At 40.5% G+C, this 11,393-nt stretch overlaps 1 protein-coding gene across 3 annotated transcripts in view; it reads right to left on the bottom strand.

Annotated features, from left to right (window-relative positions):
* CTNND2 (catenin delta 2) overlaps nt 1–11,393 on the bottom strand; it is a 913,492-nt gene that overhangs the window by 848,667 nt on the left and 53,432 nt on the right. The window lies entirely within an intron of this gene.

Here is an 11,393-nt window from a genome sequence, read left to right as displayed (position 1 = left end):
ACAGATGCGGGCGGGGCGGCAGGGCCGGCCGAGGCTCCGCACCTCACAGGCCTTTCACCTGCCCGCTTTCCAGGTGAGCTCCCCGGTGGGGCGCGGGGCCACGCGCGGATGAGCGCGGCGGAGAGCAAGCGAACGGGGCGTGCGGGCCGCGCCGCAGGCCCCGTCTGGCCCCCGTGAGGTCCTAGTGAGCCCCCCTTCAGGCCCCGTGAGGTCCCCGTCAGGCCCCCGTGAGGTCCCCGTCAGGCCCCGTGAGGTCCCCGTGAGGCCCCGTCAGGCCCCGTGAGGTCCCCGTGAGGTCCCCGTGAGGTCCCTGTCAGCCCCCCCCATCAGGTCCTCATGAGGTCCCTGTCAGCCCCCCCCGCATCAGGTCCTCATGAGGTCCCTGTCAGCCCCCCCCCCATCAGGTCCTCATGAGGTCCCTGTCAGCCCCCCCATCAGGTCCTCATGAGGTCCCTGTCAGCCCCCCCATCAGGTCCTCATGAGGTCCCTGTCAGCCCCCCCCCATCAGGTCCTCATGAGGTCCCTGTCAGCCCCCCCATCAGGTCCTCATGAGGTCCCTGTCAGCCCCCCATCAGGTCCCCGTCAGGCCCTCGTCAGCCCCCCCCATCAGGTCCCCGTCAGGCCCCATGAGGTCTCCATCAGGTCCCCGTCAGGTCCCCGTCAGGCCACCTCGCTCGGCGACCGCCCGCCCGCCGCGGCGCACCTGAGCACAGCGAAGGGCGGCTCAGAGTGGGAACGCAGATGAACACACCAGGGCGCCACGGGAGGATACGTCAGTTCACCTGCTTAAGATGGTTCATTTCCAGCCAGTCGTTCTGACAGAACATCTAACAGGGGCTCATTTAAATTGAATCAAGTCCATCCAACGCCCAGGACAAACCAGCGAGGATGCCTGAAGTGCTCCCGTGGAAGCAAACGCCAAAGCGGCTGCGAAAGTGCTGCGGCGCTGCCTCCTGGCAGGGTCCCTCGGAATCGGCGAAGTCTCCTAAGATCGTGGGGCACAGGATTCGGCGCCCCTCCTGCCACACAGTCATCCTTACAAAACCCCTCGGAACCGCTTCTATTCGTGGAGCACGGACCAGTCAGAAAGGTTGGCGGATGTTTCTCGAGAGGACACTGTACCAGTTTCCTTTCATGAGTCACGGGCCATCTTTATCCGCTGTGGCTCAGCCAGGAGCACATGGGCACATGTGTGTAATCACGTCCGTACTCTACACGCATGTACACAGAGCACGCTGGTTTGCTAAGTCCAGAGAGGTCTGGAGATTCACTGCTGTGGGTTTCCCCCAAGGCTCCCTGCGCCCTCCGTAGACAAAGGTTTTGCATGTCGTTTGCCATTGGTCCTACTTCTCCCTTTTAGGTTTCACATTTTTTAAGAATCAACAGGCAGTAAAATTAACTTTTTGCATACAGCTCTATAAATCCTAACACATGGATAAGTTTGTGGCCACCACCACACACAATAAAGACAAACAGCATACCCAACACCCAGTAACTCCCCTTCTCCCTCATCCTTACCCACTGGAGCCCACTGATCTGTTCTTTGTCACAGCTCTATCCTCCCCTAAATACCACATAAATGGGGCCAAACAACAGGTTGACCTTCTAAGGCTGGCTTCCTTCTAAAATGCTCTTTAAATTGTAAATATGCAGTAAGGACATTTTTTTTCCAGTGATCAATATTTGAGGAACAAAACTGATACCAGCTCATGACCTTACTGCTTTTATGGAATTTTTAGCAAATTAGGTTATTTAGTTTTTGTTTTAACCGGCAGATGGGAAGGCAGGGAAGACCGTGACTCCAGAAGGTGGCAATCTGGAATCTCAGCGCATAGCTGAATAGTTATGCCACTGACCTAGATGTTGGGTTTTACATAACTGGATCTGCCCGTGTTTCCTCAGCTTTTTTTTAGTACAGGGATCTCTGGGGACCAATCAGACCCTTTGGAGAAGTAGTAGGAAGTTTTTGTTTGTTTTTCTCAAAGAATTCTTCATCTTTTCTTGAATCTTTTTTTTTTTTCAGCTAAAAGACTCAATCAAGAATATGTTCTAGTGTGAAAAGTAAGGTGCACAATTTCTTGTCATGATTATTCTCAAACTCCAGTTGGTTACTGGCATTTCCGGTCATATTCTCTTCTATCTTCTTCTCTCTGAGAAGAGATCAATTCTGAAAACAGTCAAATGCATTTCCGGTCATATTCTGAGAAGAGATCAATTCTGAAAACAGTCAAATGTATATACTTTTGCTCTTATTCCTATTTCCAGGCCCATTCCTCTTTTGCATTACAATGGCCACCGTCTGTGACCCCACTGCCTTCAGCCCGGGCCACCACCACCAGGCCCTCTACAGGAACGTCTTAATGATTCATTAGCTCCTCCAGCAAAGACTCTGATACATGTGGACATTTGACAGAGAGAGCTATGGATTTCGGGCACTATGATTCAGCTGCCTCAGAAAGTTGAGAGTAAATGACTACTTAAGTCCGATGTTGTAGAATAAAAGTCAGGTCCTGGAACAGACTGACCCAAATCATGCCCCATTTCCTGAGCTTATCTTGAAATTTTATCTTTCATATTCTTTGCTAGAATGAGAGTATCAATATTAAATATTATATTGCATCCACTTATGAGATATATTTTCTCACATTTTATTGTCTTTGACATGGGATTATGTCTTCAAATCTTCATTTTAAAAATGTTTCTCAGCATCTTTTCTTTCACATTACCACCTAATAGTACATCTTAAAATTAAAATTTAAAAATAAGAAAATCTTACTCTAATGCAAAGTTAAACATTACAATTCAATTAATATCATAGAAATAAGGTAGTAGAATGAGGGGCACCTGGGTGGCTCAGTCAGTTAAGCGTCTGCCTTCAGCTCACGTCATGATCCCAGGGTCCTGGGATTGAGCCCCAACTTGGGCTCCCTGCTCAGCAGCAAGTCTGCTTCTCCCTCTCCCTTTGTCCCTCCTCCGTGCTTGTGTACACACTCTCTCTCTCATGCTTTCTCTCAAATACATAAAATTTTTTTTAAAAAAAAGAAAGTAGTAGAATGATACAATATTAAAATTATTGATTTGGGGGCACCTGAGTGGCTCAGCAGTTGAGCATCATCAGCCTTTGGCTCAGGGAATGATCCTGGGGTCCTGGGATCAAGTCCCGCATTGAGCTCCCTGAGAGGAGCCTGCTTCTCCCTCTGCCTTTGTCTCTGCCTCTCTCTGTGTCTCTAATGAATAAATACATAAAATCTTTTTAAAAATTGTTTTAAAAATAAAATGATTGATTTAATTCAGTCCAGAATATTTACATAAAAAAGTATAAAAGAAGAACTGATACCATGGTGATATAGTATCTAATCACCTGGAGAAGTGAAGTCTTTCCAAGAGTCAATGTGGTTTGTTAGAAGCCATGGAAGTGTGAAAGTTGGACCGCATTCTACTTTTGGATTTCTTGCCTTGTGGTCACCAAACTAAGGTTCATCATGAGAACCTTTCAGAAAATAGTATTCCAGAGTCATCTATTTCTGTGTAACAAACTATTCCAGACTAGGTGATATAAATCAGTGATTTTTTTAAAATTATTACTATCTATCATGGCTCCCAGGGTTACTTGGGCTCAACGAGGTAGGACTTATTCAGCTTCTTTCCAGGGTTGCAGTCAGATCTTGAGTGACTGTGTCTAGAGGCCTCTCACAAATCTGATGCCTGGGATGGGAAGACAGGGACAGCTGGGAGCTGGGACATTTGGATTTCTTGGGCACCTCTCTATGTGGCCTGTTCATGAGGTCTCTCCAAGATGCTGTCTTCAGGGTAGTCAGATTTCTAACAATGAAGGCTCGGGGCCTCAGAGGTGGGTGTCTCCAGGGAGAAAGAGAGAGACACACAAAGAGCCTATGCAAGGTACTAATAAGCTCTTTATGACCTAACCCAGGTAGTGACGAGTCTGCTGCAATGTATTTGTTAGACTTGAGGCACTAATGCCAGTCTTTATTCAAGGGAAAGATAATTAAATTGATGGATAAGTTTTAAAACTGCCACAAAGGGACGCCTGGGTGCTCAGCGGCTGAGCATCTGCCTTCGGCCCAGGGTATGATCCCAGAATCCGGGATCGAGTCCCACGTCGGGCTCCCCACAGGGAACCTGCTTCTCCCTCTGCCTGTGTCTCTGCCTCTCTCTCTCTATCTCTTATGAGTAAATAAATAAATCTTTAAAAAATAATAAAATAAAAATAAAACTGCCACAAAGAGAAGGATTTTACTTATTTATGTTTGTTTCAAGTTTTTATTTAAATTCTGATTAATGTATAGTGTAATACTGGTTTCAGGAGTAGAATTTAGTTATTCGTCACTTACATATAACACCCAGTGCTCATCACAAGTGTTCTCCTTAATCCCCATCACCCATCTAGCCCATCCTCTGCCCACCTCCCCTCCAGCCACCCAGTTTATTATCTGTAGGTGAGTCTCTTATGGTGTTCCTTCCTCTCTTTTTTTTCTCCCTTCCCCTATGTTTACCTGTTCATTTGTTTCTTAAATTCTACATATGAGTGAAATCATATGGTATTTATCTCTAACTTGTTTTGCTTCGCATAATACATTCTAGCTCCATCCGTGTCATTGCAAATGGCAAGATTTCATTCTTTTTGATGGCTGAGTAATATTTCATTGTGTATATATACCACATCTTCGGTTGATAAACATTTGGGAAAGAAAGGAATTTTAAATATAAGTTATCATTCTCTGAATAGTATAGTCAAGTACTCCACTTTAAATAATCTCTACCAGGAAAATTAATCACTGAAAAATCTGGTATTTTTATTCTTTTTTTTAAATAAATTTATTGTTTATTGGTGTTCAATTTGCCAACATATAGAATAACACCCAGTGCTCATACCATCAAGTGCCCCCCTGATATTATTCTTAAAAATATATAAAAGTTACTCCAATATTTTCAATTAGTAGGAAAAAATCATAACTACATGTTAGTATTCTGCTGAGACAAAAAACTCTAAACAACCTAAGAAAAAAAACCAACAACTCACAGATATACAATGCATGTCTTTCCTAAACACCAACTGAATCAATACAAAAATCTCTCAACAAAGTTGCTTAAAAATCATAATGTTTCTTTATGAAATATTCATGTTTACTACCATGTGTTGAAGATCATTTTTATAATGCATTATGAAAGGAGATGTGTCCCTTGACAGTAATGGTCTCAGGTTACTGGATGATTTTATTTCTGCATCCAGAGAAATGTGAGGCCTACTTAGTTAAATAATCAAAACAAGAAATATGTTCTACATGCTTGATATTTTTCAATGAAACAAACATTAAGTGGTCAGATGATTCTCTAACTTGGACTCAGTTTTAAAGACGTGCGAACATGTGGATTCAAATGCGTAAACTGGACCCACTGAAGTAATTCTGTGTCACTCCATCTTATTTAAGAATCATGGGCGTCTGTGCGTTGGAAGCCATGTCGTTTTGGGTAAGGAGTCTTCAGAAGTAGTATTTATTTTGAGGTTAATTTTCAGTAAGAATTGGGCACAATGGGAAATAACGTCAGCAAAAAATATATTCAACTTTAAAACAAAAACACCCAAAATCTGTTTGTCCATGTGCTATGGATAAAAGTGATTCAGAAACTTCACTTTTTAAATGTATGTACATATCCCAATAGGCAGCCACTGATAAACTTTAAAAATGTTTTCACCATCATAGAGAACTATTTAAATATTAAATACTTAAATTAAGATATTAATATTTAAATTAAGATATTAGGATATGTTAATGGCATTAATAAAATCAACCTTATTTTAAGCATCAACCTGAATGCATGAAATACATGATTTCGTTGAATTCTCACTACAAACCTTCAAGGCCAATGTCACCCACTCAATTTTAGAGCTGAGAAACCTCCAGAAATCACCCAAGTTTTTACAAATGCTCATGGAATCATTTCAGAGCCTCACAACAAACAATAATGAAAGAAAATGCAAAATACCCTTCTGACACATGACTTTTACCCTCTCCTTTCTTGCTGGTTTGTTTTAGAAACCCCTCTATTCTCAGGTCAGGTCCTTATCAGATTCAACATGACCAACAGCCTTACAAGACATCTGACTCCCAGACTGGCATTAATTAATCCCAGACAAAATAACAACAAGAAACTACTGATACACCCCCACCCACCAGCCTTACAAGCTACTTCAGTGAAAGAACTAATTAAACTTGGAATATAGATCACTAACTTTAAGCACTGAATTGATTAGATCAGTAAAATATTTACTGATCACACACTGTGGCTCACTCCAGGACAGAAGAGCTAATACCAACAAATGCCTGTTCTCTTGGAGCTTCCATTCTAGAGGTTCAGATAGGCAGAACAAATAGCAAAGTCAAATCCCAGTGGTTAAAAAAGGAAATGAAAAAAAAAAAAAAAAGGAAATGAAGCAGGGCAAGTTGAGTCGAGACTCTGGCAGGAGAGGCCTCCTTGGGGTGGTGATATTTCAGCAGAGGTGACATTATACATTATGGCTTGACTTAAAACTGGCCTGCTTTCCCTGGACAAATTACATACCTTCTGTAGGTCTAGTTTCCTCATGTATAAAGTTAGGGATTGGACTAGAAGGGCATTTAATGGACCTTCAAACTTTGACATTCTATGACTTGGAGATGTTTTATTCAGAAGTGAGCCTTACAGTGAAGAGTTTACACCACTGGCTAATCTAAAGACCCTCTGATTCCAGCGGGACCAAGGTGTCAATCTATCACGGTGTCGCATTCCTTTATGAATCTTCCCCTCTAGAGGCAAGGTCTGCTCTCTTTTAATCTATGAAGACTGTTTAAATAGTAAATACTCCTCTGCAATAGACACAATATTCCTCCTCCTCCTCCTCCTCCTCCTCCTTCTTCTTCTTCTTCTTTTCTTCTTCTTTCCTCCTCCTCCTCCTCCTCCTCCTCCTCCTCCTCCTTCTTCTTCTTCTTCTTTCTTCTTCTTCCTTCTCTCCTTCTCTTTCTCCTTCTCCTTCTCCTTCTTCTTCTTCTTTTTTTTACATCCCATGACCTACTTATCTTATAACTTGAAGCTTATACTTTGTGACCCCCTTCACTCATTTTACCCACCTCCAATCCCCCCCACTTCTGGCAACCATCAATCTGTTCTCAGTACCTACAAGCTTGGCTTTGGGGGTGGGTTTTTTTTTTTTTTTTAGATTCCATATATAAGTGAGATTATACAGTATTTGTCTTCCGCTGTTTCACTTAGCATGATGAAGGTTCACTCATACTGTCACAAATATCAAATTTTCAATTTTATGGCTCAATAATGTTCCATGATCTATAGATACCACATTTTCTTTATCCATGCATCCATCAACAGACACTTAGGTTGTTCCTATCTTGGTTATTATAGATAATGCTGCAATAAATGTAGGGGTGCATGTATCTTTTCAAATCAGTGTTTTTATTTCCTTTGGGTAAATACCCAGTAGTGAATTACTAGATCATATGGTAGTTATCTTTTTAATTTTTTAAAAAACTTCCATAACATTTTCCACAGTGGCTATACCAATTTATACTCCCACCATCAGTGCACAGGGTTCCATCTTCTGCACATCCTTGAAGGGACTCGTTATTTTGTATCTTTTTGATACTAGCTGTTTGAACGTGTGAGATGAGATATCACTGTAGTTTTGATTTGCCTTTCCCCAAAGATTAGTGATGCTGAGCATCTTCTCATGTACCTGCCAGCCATTTGTATTCTTCTTTGGAAAAATGTCGATTCAGATCTTCTGTACATTGTTAAATTGTACTTCTTGAGGCTTTTTTGCTGTTGATTTATAGGAGTTCTTTACATATTTTGGATATTAAACCCTCATCAGATATGTAATTTGCAAATATTTTCTCCCATTCAGTAGGTTGTCTTTTCATTTTGTTCACCAATTTCTTTGCTGCCAGAAGCATTTTTAGTGTTTCCCATGTGTTTATTTTTGTTTTTGTTGCCTTTGCTTTTGGAGTCAAATTAAAAAAAAAATCATTGCTATGACTGATATCAGGGAGCTTATTACCACCTGTGTTTTCTTCTAAGAGTTTTATTGTTTCCAGCTTACATTCAAGTCTTCAATACACTTTGAGTCAATTTTTGTGTATACTGTAAGACAGTGGTCCAGTTTCATTGTTTTGCATATGACTATCCAGTTTTCTCAGCATCATTTATTGAAGAAACACCATAGACACAATATTTCTGAATACCATCAAGGAATTTTCAGAATTCCACATTGGCTTATCTTGTTAAGCAGATAGAGATATCTAATTTGGTAAACTATTTACTGCCCCAAATTCTTATAATTTGAAAAACATCAATTCATGAAATCAATTTCAATGCAGACCCTGACTTTATTGTTGTTGTTGTTGTTTTTAAACACATGAAGGGGGGATCTCTGGGTGGCTCAGCGGTTTCGCACCTGCCTTTGGCCCAGGGCGTGATCCTGGAGTCCCGGGATCGAGTCCCACATCGGGCTCCCGGCGTAGAGCCTGCTTCTCCCTCTGCCTGTGTCTCTGCCTCTCTCTTTCTCTAGGTCTATCATAAATAAATAAAAATAAATAAATATATATATATATTTAAAAAAATAAAAAAAAATACACACATGAAGGCTGATACTGAGTAAATGGTATCAGGAGCTGGGATTATATAAAAGGAGGAGGTGATTCTGAATGTATCAGTTGAAGAACCAGGATCCACAGAGACCTCCTAAACCTAGTTTAATGGACTGAATCTAGTAAAATGTACTGGTACAAAGGCAAAATTCTATACTAATTACTAGCAAACCAAGTAAAAAAGAATGGCATTAAGAAGATTGGTAGCAATATACACAAAGAAGATCTCCTTACAAATTTTAGCAATAAGTGTGTAAGTTGGATTAACCTATAATAACAGGTTCCTCCAAACACTCAGAGCTCTTGCTACTTAAAGGGTAGTCTCTGAACTTGCTACATCAGGACACCTGGTAGCTGGTTAGAAATGCAGACTCTTGGGATCCACTCCAGATGCTCACAACCAGACTCTGGAGATTAAAAAGATTCCCATGTGATTCTGCATGCACCACCATAGGCTCTGAACCAGGCCAGACCAAGTGAGTCTCTAGCCTAGCCTAGAGAAACCATACCTATAATATAGGAATACCATTAATAATATGAATAATAATAATAATAATAATAACAAGTAGATCAGTTAGATCATGGCAGAGGACACACTCAAACCTCTAAAACTATCAAAATTATTCAAAGGCCCTAGGAATGTACTAAATGTTCAAAATGTTCAAAATGTACTATCCATTACACAGCAGCCATTAGCTAGTGACATATAAGTATTCAGCACTTAAATGAAGCTAGTCCAGGGGCACCTGGGTGGCTCACTCAGTCTGCCTTCGGTTCAGGTTGTGATCCCAGGGTCCTGGGATGGAGCCCCACATATGGCTCCCTGCTCAGCTGGGAGCCTGCTTCTTTCTCTCCCACTGCCTGCCTCTCCCCTTGCTTGTTCTCTATCTCTAATAAATAAATAAGATCTTTAAGAAAAAATGAAGCTAGTCTGAATTCATATGTTCTGTAAGTATAAAAAAAAACCCTGACTGCAAAAACTTAGTAAAAAAAAATATTTTGAAGTATCTCTTTAATAGTTGTTTATATTTAATACGTTGAAGTACTATGTTAGCTGTGTTGGTTTAACTCAAATCTAGAATTAATTTTAACTGTTTCTATTTGCATTTTTAAACACAGCTCCTGGAAAATTTTAAATAGCCCATGTGGCTCCCATTTTATTTCTACTGGACAGTACTACTTTAGAGACACCGAGGGTAGGCAGGTAGCTCTTTTCAAAATGTGGAGCACCACTGTATGGGAGAAAAATTAACTTGGCTCACTCTGAAACCAAGGATTACAGTCAGATCTTAATGTTGTTTTATGATCAAGAGCAAGCAAAGACTCTCTCGTTTTCTCAAATGCCCAGTAGGGAATGTCATCACTCCTGCAGATTCATCACTGAATCTGAGAGTCACAAAAAGGTTGCATTTCTTGTCTCACAAAATAATCTGAAAATATGGCGATGAAAAAGAAACAAGAAAACTTAACTACCTATCACAGGGCATTGTTTCATGAGCAGTTCCCGATACATTCTCTCTTTTTCTCCAGAGAAAAATTATAGCAATTCATTTTATTTTCTCTTTAGAGAATGATTGGTGGGGTGGAAGTCCAGGCAGGCAATAGCATGAGCAGAAGCACTGACATCCCTGATTGCAGATGAACAACTTCCTGAAGATGCCACTTACCCTTGCTAAATGTCCTCATGGACAAATTACACTTCATCTATTAGAACAAATATTGCCACGTTGAGACTGTCAAGCTATCCAGCCAGCCTGCTTCAGTATTGCAGAAGGAAAAAATAAGTAAGTGAAGCTTCTCTGTGTCCATAATACTGATCCCAACAACATATAATCAAGACTGACAACAAAGTTTAGCAAAAAATATCTATCTCACCATTATGCTATTGAGGATAATAGCCCAGAAAATAACTACCTGATCTTGATTCCAATGTAAGCTACAAAATTTGGGCTCTCATTTTACTAGTTCTAAGTAGTCCATCTTCTAAATGCCCCTTAAAAATGCTAAATTATCATTTATGGTCCTAAGAGATGAACTGTGACGATATGTGGACCAATGAAATCTCCAAAGTAAATTTTTTCAAGGGTTGTTTACTTGGTTTTAATAGAACCAGGTTTTTGAAGGGAAAATAAAGGAATATATTATTTGAGCTAACACAGAGAATCTGAAGAGTAGTCTGATCTATCTTCGAGTTATGATAGATCTATATCCCAAAGTGGTTCATATAGTGCTGCCTCATCTAGATTTAGAATCTAGAGAATTCTGTTTGAGTTCTAGTTCTCATCAAGGTCAAATTATTGAGATCTTCATTTGCTTAGAGCTTAATGAGGACATTGCTGTTATACTGCCCTTCTCCTCTTGGCTCTAACTTTCCATATTTCTACATAAACGGAGAGGGGAAAAATAAGACTTCCTATTTAACCAAAGAAAACCCACATTTATCCAAATAAAACCTAGGTGATATTTTTAATACATATTTTAATACATATTTTTATGAAGGATGTGTAACAGTTCCCCAAAGATTTTTTAAAATTTATAAAGCCATCTATCTTGAATGCATTATGAATCCTCCTAAGGAATGGATAGACTGGAACACACACATACACACACAACATTCTTTGCCAGATTCTGAAGTCTAATAATGCAACTTCTGAAGCAAATTAGGATTTGCATTTGCAGATTCCCATTAAAATGACAGCAATCTCCCAGCTATAATTATTTCACTCATTCTGA

The sequence above is a fragment of the Canis aureus genome, chromosome 31 (assembly GCF_053574225.1).
Source record: "Canis aureus isolate CA01 chromosome 31, VMU_Caureus_v.1.0, whole genome shotgun sequence".
Classification (NCBI taxonomy): domain Eukaryota; kingdom Metazoa; phylum Chordata; class Mammalia; order Carnivora; family Canidae; genus Canis; species Canis aureus.
This window is presented reverse-complemented; position numbering and strand designations above follow the sequence as displayed.